We start from the raw sequence: 15525 nt of genomic DNA, 5'->3' as shown, positions 1-15525 counted from the left end.
GGAGGAGAACTGCAAGGCTGCGACAAGTTCTCTCCACACATTCACATCTCATTACTGTCTGGATAGGGATGGCTGATGTGACAGTTTCAGCCAATCTGTCTGGAATCTGTTTGAGGTGTAGAACCTAACTCTCTGCCTAGAGCCTGTTGTTGGAGTTCAGGCTGGCTTCCTTTCTGTTACCAACAGCACCAGTGTTGTGCATGTTGGCACCTGGTTGGGTGTCTGTTGGTCCCCTTTTGTGTTGGGGAGCAGCCTGTAGCTAGGGTTTCACCCATGTGTGAGGACTACCATCTTGCTTGTCTTCAGAAAAAGCAGAGTGGCTTACCTGTAACAGGTGTTCTCCTAGAATTAGCAGGATGTTAGTCCTCACAAAACCTGCCCATCACCCCATGGAGCTTTGTTTCTCCTAACTTTATTTTAATTATAATTCTTATGTTACAAGACTGGAAAGGGACCTTGCGTGGACATGTGGTATAGGGCATGCTGGGCATATTCATTTTGCCTAGTCAAAGTTCTAGAAACTTTGACAAGTTTTCTGCATCGGGGCTCATCTGATGTCACCCATCCTGTCCTCAGAGAACACCTGTTACAGGTAAGCAACTCTGCTTTATTGAGCATCATACTGTTTGTATGCATGTGAATCACATTGGCCAGTTGGCTTCTTGAGCCCACCTATTTATACACTTTCTCTGGGGTCCTATAGAATTAGATAGATCTCCAGAGAGACCAGTTAAATGCCTGAGATGTTATATTAAATTATCATCATTCAATTTTCTTTCAATTATTTTTTGTATTTAATGCAATATTTATATTTAAAAAAATCCATGTATTTCCCCTTGGACTAACCCCTTTCTTGTATAATCAAATGAGGAATGTACCAATTTAATGGAGTCCCTTCAGAAATCAAATTTGTGCTTATTTTGGTGGTGGCAATGTCCCATCAGAAGGCATTCCACTCCGTGTTGTTTTTCGCGGGAAGAGTTTGAAAAGGAATGTGTAGCGAGACCAGAAGTGATTTTCTTAACATTTTTCAACCCCTATAATAGCTGAGTCCTAATGATATATGAACTTATATTTTGCAAAGTCAAGTGACTTAGAGAAAATTGAATTAAATGATAGACAAATTTATCCAAGTGAGAAATAAACTGTAATACATTTTTTGCAATATTAGTTTTTGTACTGGATACACAGAAAAGATGCTTGCAAATAGCAAAATCATGTTACTTTTAGCTTTACTGAGCATGTGCAGGAATTCCCGCATGAGTGTTGCCTAGTGAATTTCCTCTCCTTGTTTCATCCAAGTACAGTATGGACATGTACTCTATCTTTGGTTTTTTTTTTTTTAATTTCAATTCTCTTCAGTCTCCCAGGACAAGCCAGATAGTAGTCCTCACATGTGAGTGACCATCCGATGGAGCCCGGCACAGAAATGTCTCTTAGGAGAAGGCTAGAGCATAGGTCTGGAATCAGGCTTGGGTCAGAGGCAGGCAAGAGTGTTTGATGTTCAGGCTGAAGTCAAAGGTAGGCAGAAGGCAAGAATGATCAGAGTCCAGGCTAAGGTTGAAGGCAGGCAGAAGACAAGAGTGGTCAAATTCAGAAATCAGTCCGAGGATAGGCGAGAAGGACAAGGAGAAAAACTGGCAGAGATGAGGTAGGCAAGGCTGGAGAGATGCAGGAGCAGCAACTCACACTACAAGACTGCAGATTACCCATTGCTGAGGTGAAGTGAAAAGTCTTGAAAGGCCCTGTATAGGGCTGAAGAGGCAACGTCATCAGCAAGTGCTACGAGTGGTTTCCTACCGCAGGCCCTTTATGTTGTGTGTGGTCTAGAGCGTGCCTGGAGGGCTTCTAGAAGGAGTGGCGATGGCGTCATGCTGTGACAAGAGAGGCCAGCATTGGGTGAATGGCATGGCTCACAGAGCCTACCTACAAGCCGTGCAAAGTAACACAGAGGGCCCTCAACAGGCCACATCAGCTCCATCAACGCATAGTACTTGTTCCCTGTCAATGCAGGGAATAATGGTGTTATCTACATCTGCAACAGTGACATTGATGCACACATGCTTGACACAGTCAACACATATATCAACGAACTACTAGTATGGTAAGTTGGTGCAGTCAAAGCATGTGACCACAAAATCATCAAAACTGTCAAAGCATAAGACATTGGTTCCGCTGAAACTTAAACAGTGATGCTGTCGATGCACAAATTCACAATGCACTCAATACCTCAAGCCCTGGACAGTGGAGCCTTCCCATATCAATTGTATCATATCAGATTACTGACACAACTTTAGTCTGAACAAAATCCATTTTGAAGTGTTTGAAAAAGTAGAATATAAAAAATAAATACAAATGCAGACCATCCATGATCAGGAGCAGAGAGAGATATGATAAGATCTACCCTCCAATCACTAGAGCCCTTACACCAACAAGATTGATGGCAGAAGGTTTATGCTTAGAGATACCAGATCCCATATGTTTTGTAAGGCCTCTTATTTCTAATAGGCCTCCAATTCAAAGACAAATCCATTCTAATCTTAGAAGATATTCCACTACCCATTCCAGATCAGAGGACAAGTCAGCCACTTGACTAAATAGTGGAGCTGGCGAAAAATATCTTTACCGCTGACTAAAGAGAAAGAAGGAGTTTTCTATTCTCTCATCTCAGGTATTGCTAAAATCCTCCCACAAGAAGGAGTCCCAGTATTCCCAATTTGGGTGAATACACTATCAGAACTCCCATTACAAGGATCTTCTTCAGCTAATTCACTTGTAGTGAAGTCCAGCCATTCAGAGATCATACACCAGGATTATTCCTTTCTGAGGTGACTGAGGGACACCTGCCTCTGGAGTCACAGTCTTCATGATTGGGGCCTGGGTTAGTGTTCCTACATGCCTTGGTTTAGAAAAAGAATTGACAGGAATCCCCTCTGACTCACTACCAGATCCTCCAGAGTATTTCTCCCCTCTGGAAGACCTCTCTTACTCAAAACTCGTAGATAAACTAGTGTTATGATAAGAGTTTGGTTGGTTATAAAACAATAGGTACAGAATAGGTCTAGGATAAATTAGGCTCGGATACCTGGATTGTGTCTCTGCACCTAAAGCCTAAAAGGGGTAGGCCTCATGAAAAATATTAAAGAGACTTATCAAATAAGAATTTTCACAGTAAGCTGTAAACAGGTTTCAGTCAAGCTAGGACCTTTTGATAAGGACTAATATGTATATTGGTGGGAATAAGTCATCATCTTACAAAAATTGCAAAGGCTTGGACAAAGAATAAAGCCAAAAGATTTTAAATTTCAGCTGTGCAACAGATATATCTGCAATAAAGAAAACTTCAGAAACACCCCCTTGGCACCAAGGGCTGGACTATCAAGGCATGTCAGATTGGGCACACCAATCAATAAAGGCCTTGATGCATGCCCAAAGGCACCCTGTCAATTGACATGTAGAAATAATGCAAGATATAGCCCCCCTATCTCACATACCCAATGATGGAGGAAACACAGCCAGGTCCATCCAATTGCAGAGGAATGAACTAAGCACTACTTCTAGACTACCCAAAATATTCATCAATGAACTGAAGAGATATCCAAGGCTATGGACTGAATCTCTTTAAAAAGAGAAGATTTGAGACCAAGCCCCAATGCAGAAATCAGTAGGAAGACCATCCAGATGATGCCAGAGTGGGGGCCCAGATCCTGAAAGGCACCTTGGAGTTCCTGGGACCCTAGCCACAGGGCAGAGATTTAATCCCAGAGGGCAGGAGGGAGGTAACTCATAAGGGCATTAGACAGATTTAAAGTACCGTACATTATTATTTACGCATAGGGAACATCAAATACTCTGATAAATTTATTATTACTTTATAATCTATCGTAAGCAATATCATAGGTGTGAGTCTCATGAAGTGGAGCACGGTGGAAAGTCCAGGTCATGGTTAAAGTCAGAGACAGGGATAGTTGCAATTTAGAATGAGGTCAGAAGCAGGTGATAGGTAAGAGTAGTCAAGGTCCAGGATGTGGTCAGGGGCAGGTGGCAGACAAGAATGGTCAAGGTCCAGGATGTGGTTGATATGAAAGTCAACCCGAGTAGAGGCTGAGCTAGAGGAGATGAGGTAGGTAGGTAGGGTTCAGAAAGACATGGCAGTTAGGCAGACTTGGAGAGACAAACAGGCAGGCTTCGGGAGATGAAGGCAGGCAGGGCTTGAAGAGATGAGACAGGCAGACTTGGGGGAGACAAAGACAGGCAGGGCTTGTGAAGGCAAAAGCAAGATCAGGTAGACTTAGAGAGACACTACAAGGCTGTAGTCGACCTGTCACTGAGGCAGTGCTCTGTTGCATGGCTGGTGTTTAAGGGGTAGAGATGTGAATCGTGTCCTCGATCGTCTTAACGATCGATTTCGGCTGGGAGGGGGAGGGAATCGTATTGTTGCCGTTTGGGGGGGTAAAATATCGTGATATATCGTTAAAATCGTTAAAACCCACTAAAACCCACCCCCGACCCTTTAAATTAAATCCCCCACCCTCCCGAACCCCCCCCCCCCCCATTGACTTAAATTACCTGGTGGTCCAGCGGCGGTCCGGAACGGCAGCGGTCCGGAACGGGCTCCTGCTACTGAATCTTGTTGTCTTCGGCCGGCGCCATTTTCCAAAATGGCGCCGAAAAATGGCGGCGGCCATAGACCAACAGGATTCGACGGCAGGAGGTCCTTCCGGACCCCCGCTGGACTTTTGGCAAGTCTTGTGGGGGTCAGGAGGCCCCCCCCCAAGCTGGCCAAAAGTTCCTGGAGGTCCAGCGGGGGTCAGGGAGCGATTTCCCGCCGCGAATCGTTTTCCGTACGGAAAATGGCGCCGGCAGGAGATCGACTGCAGGAGGTCGTTCAGTGAGGGTTCCGGCGCCTCGCTGAACAACCTCCTGCAGTCGATCTCCTGCCGGCGCCATTTTCCATACGGAAAACGATTCGCGGCGGGAAATCGCTCCCTGACCCCTGCTGGACCTCCAGGAACTTTTGGCCAGCTTGGGGGGGGCCTCCTGACCCCCACAAGACTTGCCAAAAGTCCAGCGGGGGTCCGGAAGGACCTCCTGCCGTCGAATCCTGTTGGTCTATGGCCGCCGCCATTTTTCGGCGCCATTTTGGAAAATGGCGCCGGCCGAAGACAACAAGATTCAGTAGCAGGAGCCCGTTCCGGACCGCTGCCGTTCCAGACCCCCAGGTAATTTAAGTCATTTGGGGAGGGGGGGTTCGGGAGGGTGGGGGATTGAAGGAGGTAGGATTTGGCAAGGAAATGTTTAAGTTATTTGGGGGGGGTTCGGGAGGGTGGGGGATTTAATTTAAAGGGTTGGGGGTGGGTTTTAGCGGGTTTTAGTGTGCCGGCTCACGATTCTAACGATTTATAACGATAAATCGTTAGAATCTCTATTGTATTGTGTTCCATAACGGTTTAAGACGATATTAAAATTATCGGACGATAATTTTAATCGTCCTAAAACGATTCACATCCCTATTAAGGGGTAGATTTTAAAAGAAGCGCGCATGGCCTACAAGTGTGCGTGCTACCCGGCGCGCGCACATGTACGCCCAATTTTATAACGTGCGCGAATGTTATAAAATCTGAGGTCGGCACGCGCAAGGAGGTGCACAATTCTGCACCTTGCACGCACTGAGCCACGCTTCCTTCCTTCGTTCCCTCCCCCAACCTAACCTTCCCACCCCTTTCCTGAACCTTTCCCCCCTAGCCCTACTGTAATCCCCCCCCCCCCCCCAACTCTTGTCTTACCTTTTGCACCTGCCAGCAGCCTGCCGGCATGCAATCCTCCGACAGAGCAGCAATGGCCGCTCTGTTGGAGGCCTCTGACCCCGCCCCAGCCCTGCCCCCAGACCGCCCCTTTTGTAAAGCCCCGGGCCTTACAAGCGTCCTCGGGCTTTACACTCGTCGCCGGGCCTTTTCAAAATTGGCCTGGCACGCACAGGACCAGTTACACGAACCTTTTTAAAATCCGGCCTTTAATGCCTAGCCATGTGATGTCATCAGGCTGTGCTGGGAGGAGCAGTTCCCTCTGCGAGGCCTACATAGGTCAAAGAGCACTGTGCATGTGCAATGCATCCCGGCCACGAGGCAGGTTGTGGCATCAGCGGTTTCAGGTAAGTGAGCCAGCTTGTGAGGACAACCCTTAAGCTGGCAAACGTAACAGTACCCCCTTTTTAAGCCCAGTCCTCAGGGTCTGAGGCTTTGGTTTAGAGAGAAATTGCCTGTGGAACACTTTTATAAAGAGAGGTGCTTTGATGTTAGTGGCAGGCTATCAAGAATTCTCTGGTCCGAAATGTTTCCTTGTGATGAGATATTCTAGTTTGTTTCGCCATATATGAGAATTCAGGATCTCTTGCATCTCATATTGTGTGTCTTCTTCTGAGGTTATGTCTACAGTTGAAGGAGGCTTCCTGCAGGGCCAGAAAGGACCAGCAGTTTCAATAGTGAGACATAAAACATGTTATGGATTCTCAGAGAGATAAGAAGCTTTAGCTGGTAGGTTATAGGTCCCAGTGGTCATTGCCTGTGAGATCAGCAGATTGGTGTGACTCCAAAGATCTTTGAGTTCTTCGGCGGTGAGACGGCCTGCGGGGCAGTCCACAGTGAGAGGCAGAGGAAGCAGTACAGAAGGTGTTTTCCATAGACGATCTGGAATGCAGAGGAACTGGTGGCACTGGTTACACTCACTGGCTGCGCCATCACGCGGCCAGCCTCACTCACCCACCATCGTGCTGCAACAGAGGAAGGTCCTGAGTCCTTGGCAGCAGCGGGGAGCTGCTGCCAACTCTGCATCCCATCTTCTGCCCCAAGCTGCCAACGCAATGCAGCGGGCTCGAGCCGTCTGGCCAACGCTGCCGATCTCTCCTTTTCTGTGGCAGGAATTCTGCCGACTTCCTCCTGTGCGGAACTTCCTCCTAGGCGCATGCCTCTTTCAGAGATTTAAAGGGCCTGCAGTGGGAAAATACCTCCGGCCCTCCCTGATGACATCAGCTCTTCAGCTTTATATAATGCTGCACCCTGCAGCTAGTGGGTGCCTTTGCAATAGGTCTCCTCGCTCTAGCAAAGTGCATTGCCCTGAGTTTCTGAGTCCCTGCCCTTTGTGTCTCCTAACTGTCTTCGGCTTGACCTGGATCAGATACTGACTACGAGATACGCCGCCTGCCACGACCCTTGCCTGGACACCGACTACGAGATATGCCGCCTACCAAAATCCTTGCCTGGACACCAACTACAAGATACGCCACCTGCCAGGACCCTTGTCTGGATACCGACCACGAGATACACTGCCTGCCATGACCTTTGCCAGGACATTGTCAGTGAGTTTGCTGCCATCTCAATCCTTGCGTAGATCACTGCGGGCTCCCTTCCCAACTTCAGACTTGGCCTGGGCTGTTGCTTCTTATCCCTCTTCTGGACGTCCATCTTCTCAGAGGCCCCACATAAGTCCAGCCGGCTCCAGTACCCGAGGGCTCAACCTAAAGCGAACGCGGGCTGGTGTGGTGAAGTCTCAGCGTGGCCTCTGCTCCTTTTCCACCTCGCCTACTGACAGTGGGGGCCTGTGCGACCTGTGCCTGACTGTCCACTGTCACAATAGGTTGACAAGGCCAGGGAGCCAGAGGAGGTTTATGCCCTGCAGGCCTTTCCAGGCCTGGCCCAGAAAATTCTTGAGCAGCAACAGAGCCTTGAAACTCTCACAGCCTCTATGGAGCGTGTTAGCACTTGCCTCGACTCTGTCATCCCAGTGGGCAGGATGAGTCTGTCCATGCTAGCGCACTCCACTCCTGCACCCCTGATGCTCTCGGTCATCCCACTTCCAGCTCCACTCCGCTACTCTGGAGATCTACAACTCTGTCGGGGGTTTCTCAATCAGTGCAACATGCACTTTAGTCTCCAAGCTGTTCTGTTCCCGCATGATATCACCAAGATGACTTATGTTCTGTCTCTGCTGGACAGCAAGGCTCTCACTTGGGCCTCACCTTTGTGGGAACAGACTGACCCCATCCTCCAGGATCTTCCTGGTTTTTGACGCTCTTCAGGACCTTCTTCAATGATCCCGGTCGGCAGAATGCCTCGGGCCTGGAGCTCCTTCACAACCGCCAGGGCAACCGCTCCCTCTCCGAAAACACTATAGAGTTTTGGACCTTTGCCACGGAGCACCACTGGGCAGAGGACTGTCTGCGCTCCATTTTCCTTGACAGTCTATCCACTAGGATCAAGGATGAATTAGCGGCACGGGAACTCCCCACGTAATTAGATGCCCTCATCGATTTAGCCAGGAGGATTGACCAGTGATTACAAGAACGGTCTCGGGAGCTTCAACGTTCCAAGAAAGATTCCACTATTGCTCTCCGTCTGAGGTGACCCTCTCCTTCCACAGAAAGCTTCTCCACTTCTGGGGTTCCACTGGAGGAGTCTATGCAGTTGGGCTGAAGTCGACTCTTCCCGGAAGAACGCCTTCGGCGCCGTCGGGCCAGTCTCTGTCTCTATTGCAGCGAAACCGGTTATCTCCTTGCCCATTGCCATATAAGACCAGGAAATTCCCAGGCCTAGGAATCAATGGGGGACTGATCCTATGCCTCACCTCTCCTGATCCCCCATTAACACTCCTGATAATTCTCTCAGGCAGCACTCAGGACTTCCACTCCTTATCTTTGGTCGATTCTGGAGCTGGTGGGAACTTTGTTATGAAGGATCTCGTGGAGCATCTCCATATCCCCATGGAACCTTGCCCAAATCCGCTGGTTCTCTCCTCTATCCATGGAGATCCCCTCCCAGGGAGAGTTAGTGCATGACGGTTCCAGTTAAGGTGTGCACCGGGGGCTCTGCATGTGGAAGATGTGGCCTTTCATGTGCTCAAGAAGGCCATACATCCCTTAGCACTGGGACTGCCCTGGCTCCAGCAACTTTCACCCCAATTCAACTGGTCACTTCTGCAGCTGGCCCAGTGGGGACCTGGGTGTCTAACGGCCTGCTTGGAAATGGCAACAGTCAAGGCTTGTCTCTCCACCCCAGTCACTTCGGGCAGGTTGCTGCCACAGTACCAGCAGTTTGCAGATGTTTTTTCCAAGAAGGAGGCTGACATCCTGCCCACGCTCAGAGATTTTGTTTGTGCCATCAATCTGCTTCCTGGAGCTAAGCCTCCTCAGAGTAGAGTCTACCCTCTGTCATTACCAGAATATATTCAAGAGAATCTGAATAAGGGATTCATTTGTCGCTCCACCTCCTCAGCTGGGGCAGGCTTCTTTTTCATAGCAAAGAAAGATGGAACCCTCCAACTATATATTGATTACCATGGTTTGAATGCCATTACACGCTACCCTCTGCCACTAATCTTGGAATTATTCAATCGCCTGCAGGGGGTGAGAGTCTTTTCCAAATTGGACCTCCGGAGGGCGTATAACCTAATTAGGATCCGAGAAGGCGACGAATGGAAAATGGTTTTCAACACTAGGGACGGCCATTATGAGTATCTCTTCATGCCATTTGGTCTCTGCAATGCCCCAGCCATCTTCCAAAACATGATGAACGAGATTTTCAGGGACCTTTACATGACTGTGTCGTCATTTATTTGGATGACATTTTGGTCTTCTCAAAGGATCTGCCTTCTCATTGCAAAGAAGTCTCACGGGTACTCCAGCGCCTCTGAGACCACCAGCTCTATGCAAAGCTTAAGAAATGTTTGTTTGAAAGGGAGAGCCTCCTGTTTTTGGGGTACATAGTTTCCCAGCAGGGATTTTGCATGGACCCTAACAAGCTTAAGTGTATCCAAGACTAGCCTAAACCCACTGGGTTAAAAGTCCTACAGAGATTTCTTGGCTTTGCAAATTATTATAACCGAATCATGGATAGCTGAATCAGACACAGTTATCCTAAACAGCTTGTGCCCAAAAGACTATTCAGTCTTCTCCTTGTCTAGAGTTAACCGTAAAGGAGGAGGAATTGTTGCAATTATAAAATCATCCCTTAATCCAATTAGGAAAATTATAACTGACATTGAACCATTTGAAATACTTATGATAACGACACAATCTATAAATATTATTATTGTCTATAGTTCTCCGACTATGTTGGAAACTTACCTATCAATATTTTTAGAATTTATTTCTACCCTAAACTTGAACTTAGAGAGGACGATAATTTTGGGTGATTTCAACCTACATATAAATGCTCCTAACAAAACTACAAATACTATTTCATTTTTAGAAGCTATGAAGGGTATGGGTTGGTTGCAATTAATTTTGGAACCTACCCATAATAAAGGTAATACTCTAGATTTGGTATTTTTCAATCCATCATATATTACTATACCCTTAGGTAAATATAAGAATGAAAAAGTACCTTTCTCTGATCATCATTTAATTTCTTTTTCAGCAAATATTGTAAAACAAGATAAAATGGAAAATTCTAATAGAACCATAAAAATTAGAAAAACGTTCACTACTGAAGATTTTCTTATAGCTTTTGGTGATAAATTACCCACAATTTTGCATGAAGATATTGAAAAAACAGTTGATAGCTGGAACAAGTCTATCACTGATACTTTAGACTCTATAGCCCCATTAAGATCTATTAATTTACATAAGAAAAAATCTAATCATCAATGGTATACGGATACGCTACGCAGTTTAAAAATGTCGTTAAGAAAAAAGGAGCGTCTTTGGAGAAAGCATAAAAACAGCCAAGCAAAAAACAGCTATTTTGCAATATTAAGACTATATAGACAAGAGATAAATGCAGTGAAAAAGAAATATTATGCTAATAAAATTAACCTTGCTAACAAAAATCCAACTGTTCTATTTAATATTGTTAAATCTCTGACTTCTCCTTCAAATTTCGACTCTCCTGAAATTGAGAACGATACTTGTGACAAAATAGCAGTATTCTTTAAATCTAAAATTGAGATTACGTCTGAATTTAAAAATTTACCTTATCCCACTTATTCAGATGCCATTCCATCATACAACTGGAGTTCGTTGAAAAAATATCTACAGAAACAGTTCAAAAGATAATAAGTAAATGAAAACCATCTAATTCTCCTTTGAATCCTTGTTCTGGTTCTAACTTTAAAGATTTAGGAGAACATTATCCTGATATAATTTGTTCTATAATAAACCAATCCTTAGAATCCGGATATTGTCCATATCAGTTGAAACAAACCTCTATTACTCCAATTCAGAAGAAAAAGTAAATCTCGTTGTTAGACTCCAATCTGACTTCCTTGTCCAAAACAATGGAATCATTCATCCTACGCCAATTGAATGATTATTTGTCAGAACATGATATATTACACCCAAATCAACATGGTTTTAGAAAAGACTATTCCACAGAAACACTTCTGCTCTCTCTCTCATTTGATACTTATATAAGAGGATTTGACTCAAACACAGACTTTTTGTTAATATTACTAGATATATCTGCAACGTTTGATATGCTGGATCACTAGACTTCAGTTGATTGGACTACAAAATACTGTACTTAATTGGTTTAGCAGCTATCTAACTGATCGCTGTTTTCAAGTAAGGCTTAAAGGTAAATTTTCACAAACCTACACTCAAGCTACTGGAGTCCCACAAGGGTCTTCTCTGTCTCCAGTATTATTCAATGTCTACTTATTACCACTGTGTCAAATTCTATCAGCTTTAGGTATTCAATTTAAAATCTATGCGGACGATATACAACTTTTCGTCCCATATAAATCCTCATGGGCCAACACCATTTCATTATGCAAAATTTATATAAAGACTATTGAACAATGGCTATGTCACAGTAGACTTAAACTCAATACTAAAAAAACTGAGTTTCTACTGTTAAGCATTATAGAAAATCCCGTAAACTATCCTCCATCATCTATTACATTGAGAAATGAAGTGCTTGAAATTATAAAAGTGGTTCGTAATTTAGGAGTACATCTGGACACCAAGTTATCTCTAACAAATTGTGTTGCAAATTTAGTAAAATATTCTTTCTTTAAATTACATATGCTAAAAAGTTTAAAACCTTTGCTATTCAAAGCTGATTTTCAAACTGTTCTTCAATCTCTCATTTTCTCCGGCTTAGATTATTGTAATGGTCTGTTTTGGGGTCTGGACGACTCCACTTTAAAACCTCAGCAACAGATTCAAAATGCTGCAGCTCGTTTATTAACTGGAACAACAATGCAACATCACATTTCGCCTATTTTATCCAAATTACATTGGCTCCCAATTAACTTTCAAGTCAAATATAAAGTGTTATCTATTATTCATTCATTAATTCACAACCCTGACTCAACTTGGTTATGTACTACACTGCGGCTTTATAAACCAACAAGAAGCCTCAGATCTGCAAACAAAAATTTACTGATGTTCCTACGATTAGGCTCTCTAGATTGAACATAACTAGAGAAAGAGCTTTTTCAGTAGCAGGCCCTCTACTTTGGAACTCACTTCCAAATACTATGAGACAAATTGTTAATCACAAAGGGGTAGATTTTATAAAACAGCGTGAGCGCGTACTTTTGTTGGCGCACCAGGCGCCAACAAAAGTACGCTGGATTTTAGTAGATATGCGCGTAGCCGCTAAAATCCTGGATCGGCACGCGCAAGGCTGCCAATTTTGGGCAGCCAGCGTGCGCCGAGCCGCGCAGTCTGTCTCCGTTCCCTCCGAGGCCGCTCCGAAATCGGAGCGGCCTCGGAGGGAACTCCCTTTCGCCCTCCCCTCACCTTCCCCTCCCTTCCTCTACCTAACCCACCCCCCCGGCCCTATCTAAACCCCCCCCCCTACCTTTATCCCTGGATTTACGCCTCCCGGAGGCGTAAATCCGGGGGCGGTTCCGGAGGGCGCGGCCACGCCCCCGGACCGCCCCGGCCCGAAACCACGCCCCCGGACCCGCCCCCGAAATGCCGCGTCCCGCCCCCAAAACGCTGCGCCGATCGGCCCTGCCCCAGACACACCCCCAACTGAAAACCCCGGGACTTACGCAAGTCCCAGGGATCTGCGCGCGCCGACGGCCTATCGAAAATAGGCGTGCCGGCGCGCAAGGCCCTGTTCGCGTAAATCCGGGCGGATTTACGCGAGCAGGGCTTTTAAAATCCGCCCCAAAGAATTTAAGAAATCAGTTAAAACTTATCTATTCAGAGAGGCATTTGCGAAGCTAGAAAAAGATTCGCAAAATCCTCTCCGAGTTGTTATATACTGCTCTTTCCAGTTACCTATACTCATGATTTGGTATTTTCAGATGAAATATGGTGTAATTCTTTCTTTAAGGTTTTCTCTGACTTTATCTTGTTTATTGTAAAAAACTTAGTTTAGTTAATACTAATAATTTAAGGAGATGTTTATTAGAATTAGGGTTTAATGTATATTTTGTAATTTTTTTCCTTACTTTGCTATCTTTTGTTTTTTAGAGTTTTTTTTCTTAATTTGATGTTTTATTGTTATTTTCTAATGCTATTTACTTGTTTTATCTCCGATTTTTATTTCTTTGAATAATCTTTGTAAACCGTTTTCGTCAACTTTTTGTTTGTGAAAAGACGGTATAAAAAGGTTTCTAAATAAATAAATTATCGCAGCTTTATCAAAGACTATTCTAAGCAGGCAGCCCCACTCATGGCTCTGACTTGAAAAGGGGCCAACTCTAAACTGTGGACTCCTGAGGCAGTAGCAGCTTTTCAGGATCTTAAGATGGCTTTCCTCCAGAAACCCTGTCTTCAGTATCCCAATCTTCTACATCCTTTCATTGTGGAGGTAGACACCTCATCCAATGGAGTAGGAGCTGTCCTAAGTCAATACTCATCCTCGGGGAAGCTCCACCCATGCTCCTTTTTCTCAAAGAAATTTACTCTTGCCCAGCAAAACTATGCTAATGGGGATAAGGAGCTGTTAGCTATCAAACTTGCCTTGGAGTAATGGCGTCAATGGTTGGAAGGGACTCAGCACCGTATTACCATCTATACGGATCACAAGAACCTCGAGCACCTCCACCAGGCCCAGCATCTGAACCCATCGCAGGCTCATTGGGCACTTTTTTTCACCTGATGCCTTTACTAATTCATACCCAATATCTCAATTGATTATCTACGAAGGTTCCCAACTTCAATGTCAATGCAAAATAACTGAACCTCATGTATAATTCTCATAAATTTCACAGCAAAATTCTCTTAAATTATGTAAAGTGAAAGTTGGTAGTTTCATATGTTCTTACAACAGGAACCATCTAGGTTATCCTGTCCTTTTAATCTAATCATTAACACACCAACATTCCACCTCTTTTTTTTTTTTAAAGTTATGTGAAATGCTGTGGAATTTATAAATTATCAAAGTGCACTTATAACGTGACATGTTATTCCTTCATTTTAAAATGTGCCCTAATCGACTTTCTTGTATATACGTCAAGACCGCCCACACCATTACTTAGCTGCGATTGAATGGCGTCTTTCTCCAATCCTTCATTGAACCCGACTTGCGCAAGTTTTGAACAACATCCTTCTTCAGGATGGGTATATCTTTGTCACTCGTTGTTCCCGTTTGACTAACCAAACTTGTTTCTTTTATTTCTCATACAAATTTTTCATGCAGCAAAGCCTCCTCATCAATGTATCAAATGGTGGTCTAACTACCCACCATGTAACTGGGTTCAAAAAAGGTTTGGATAAGGTCTTGGAGGAGAAGTCCATTAAGAACATAAGAACATAAGAAGTTGCCATGCTGGGTCAGACCAAGGGTCCATCAAGCCCAGCATCCTGTTTCCAACAGAGGCCAAACCAGGCCACAAGAACCTGGCAATTACCCAAACGTCAAGAAGATCCCATGCTACTAATGCAATTAATAGCAGTGACTATTCCCTAAGTAAACTTGATTAATAGCAGTTAATGGACTTCTCCTCTAAGAACTAATCCAAAAATTTTTAAACCCAGCTATACTAACTGCACTAACCACATCCTCTGGCAACAAATTTCAAAGCTTAATTGTGCGTTGAGTAAAAAAGAATTTTCTCTGATTAGTCTTAAATGTGCTACTTGCTAACTTCATGGAATGCCCCTAGTCCTTCTATTATCCAAAAGTGTAAATAACCGATTCGCATCTACTCGTTCAAGACCTCTCATGATCTTAAAGACCTCTGTCATATCCCCACTCAGCTGTCTCTTCTCCAAGCTGAACAGCCCTAACCTCTTCAGCCTTTCCTCATAGGGGAGCTGTTCCATCCCCTTTATCATTTTGGTTGCCCTTCTCTGTACCTTCTCCATTGCAACTATATCTTTTTTGAGATGCGGCGGCCAGAATTGTACACAGTATTCAAGGTGCGGTCTCACCATGGTGCGATATAGAGGCATTATGACATTGCACATGGGAGACGACACCCGCCCACACAAGCACATGCGAATATTAAAATCTGGCAAGCATGTGTGCACGGGAATCATATTTTATAACATGCATGTGCCGACGCGCACATGTTATAAAATCATCACATCCATCCTCATCTCGTCAGTCCTCATGTCCATCCTAACAA

This window comes from Rhinatrema bivittatum, chromosome 1 (assembly GCF_901001135.1).
Source record: "Rhinatrema bivittatum chromosome 1, aRhiBiv1.1, whole genome shotgun sequence".
NCBI lineage: Eukaryota > Metazoa > Chordata > Amphibia > Gymnophiona > Rhinatrematidae > Rhinatrema > Rhinatrema bivittatum.
The sequence above is the reverse complement of the archived record's forward strand: the minus strand, read 5'-3'. Positions refer to the sequence as shown.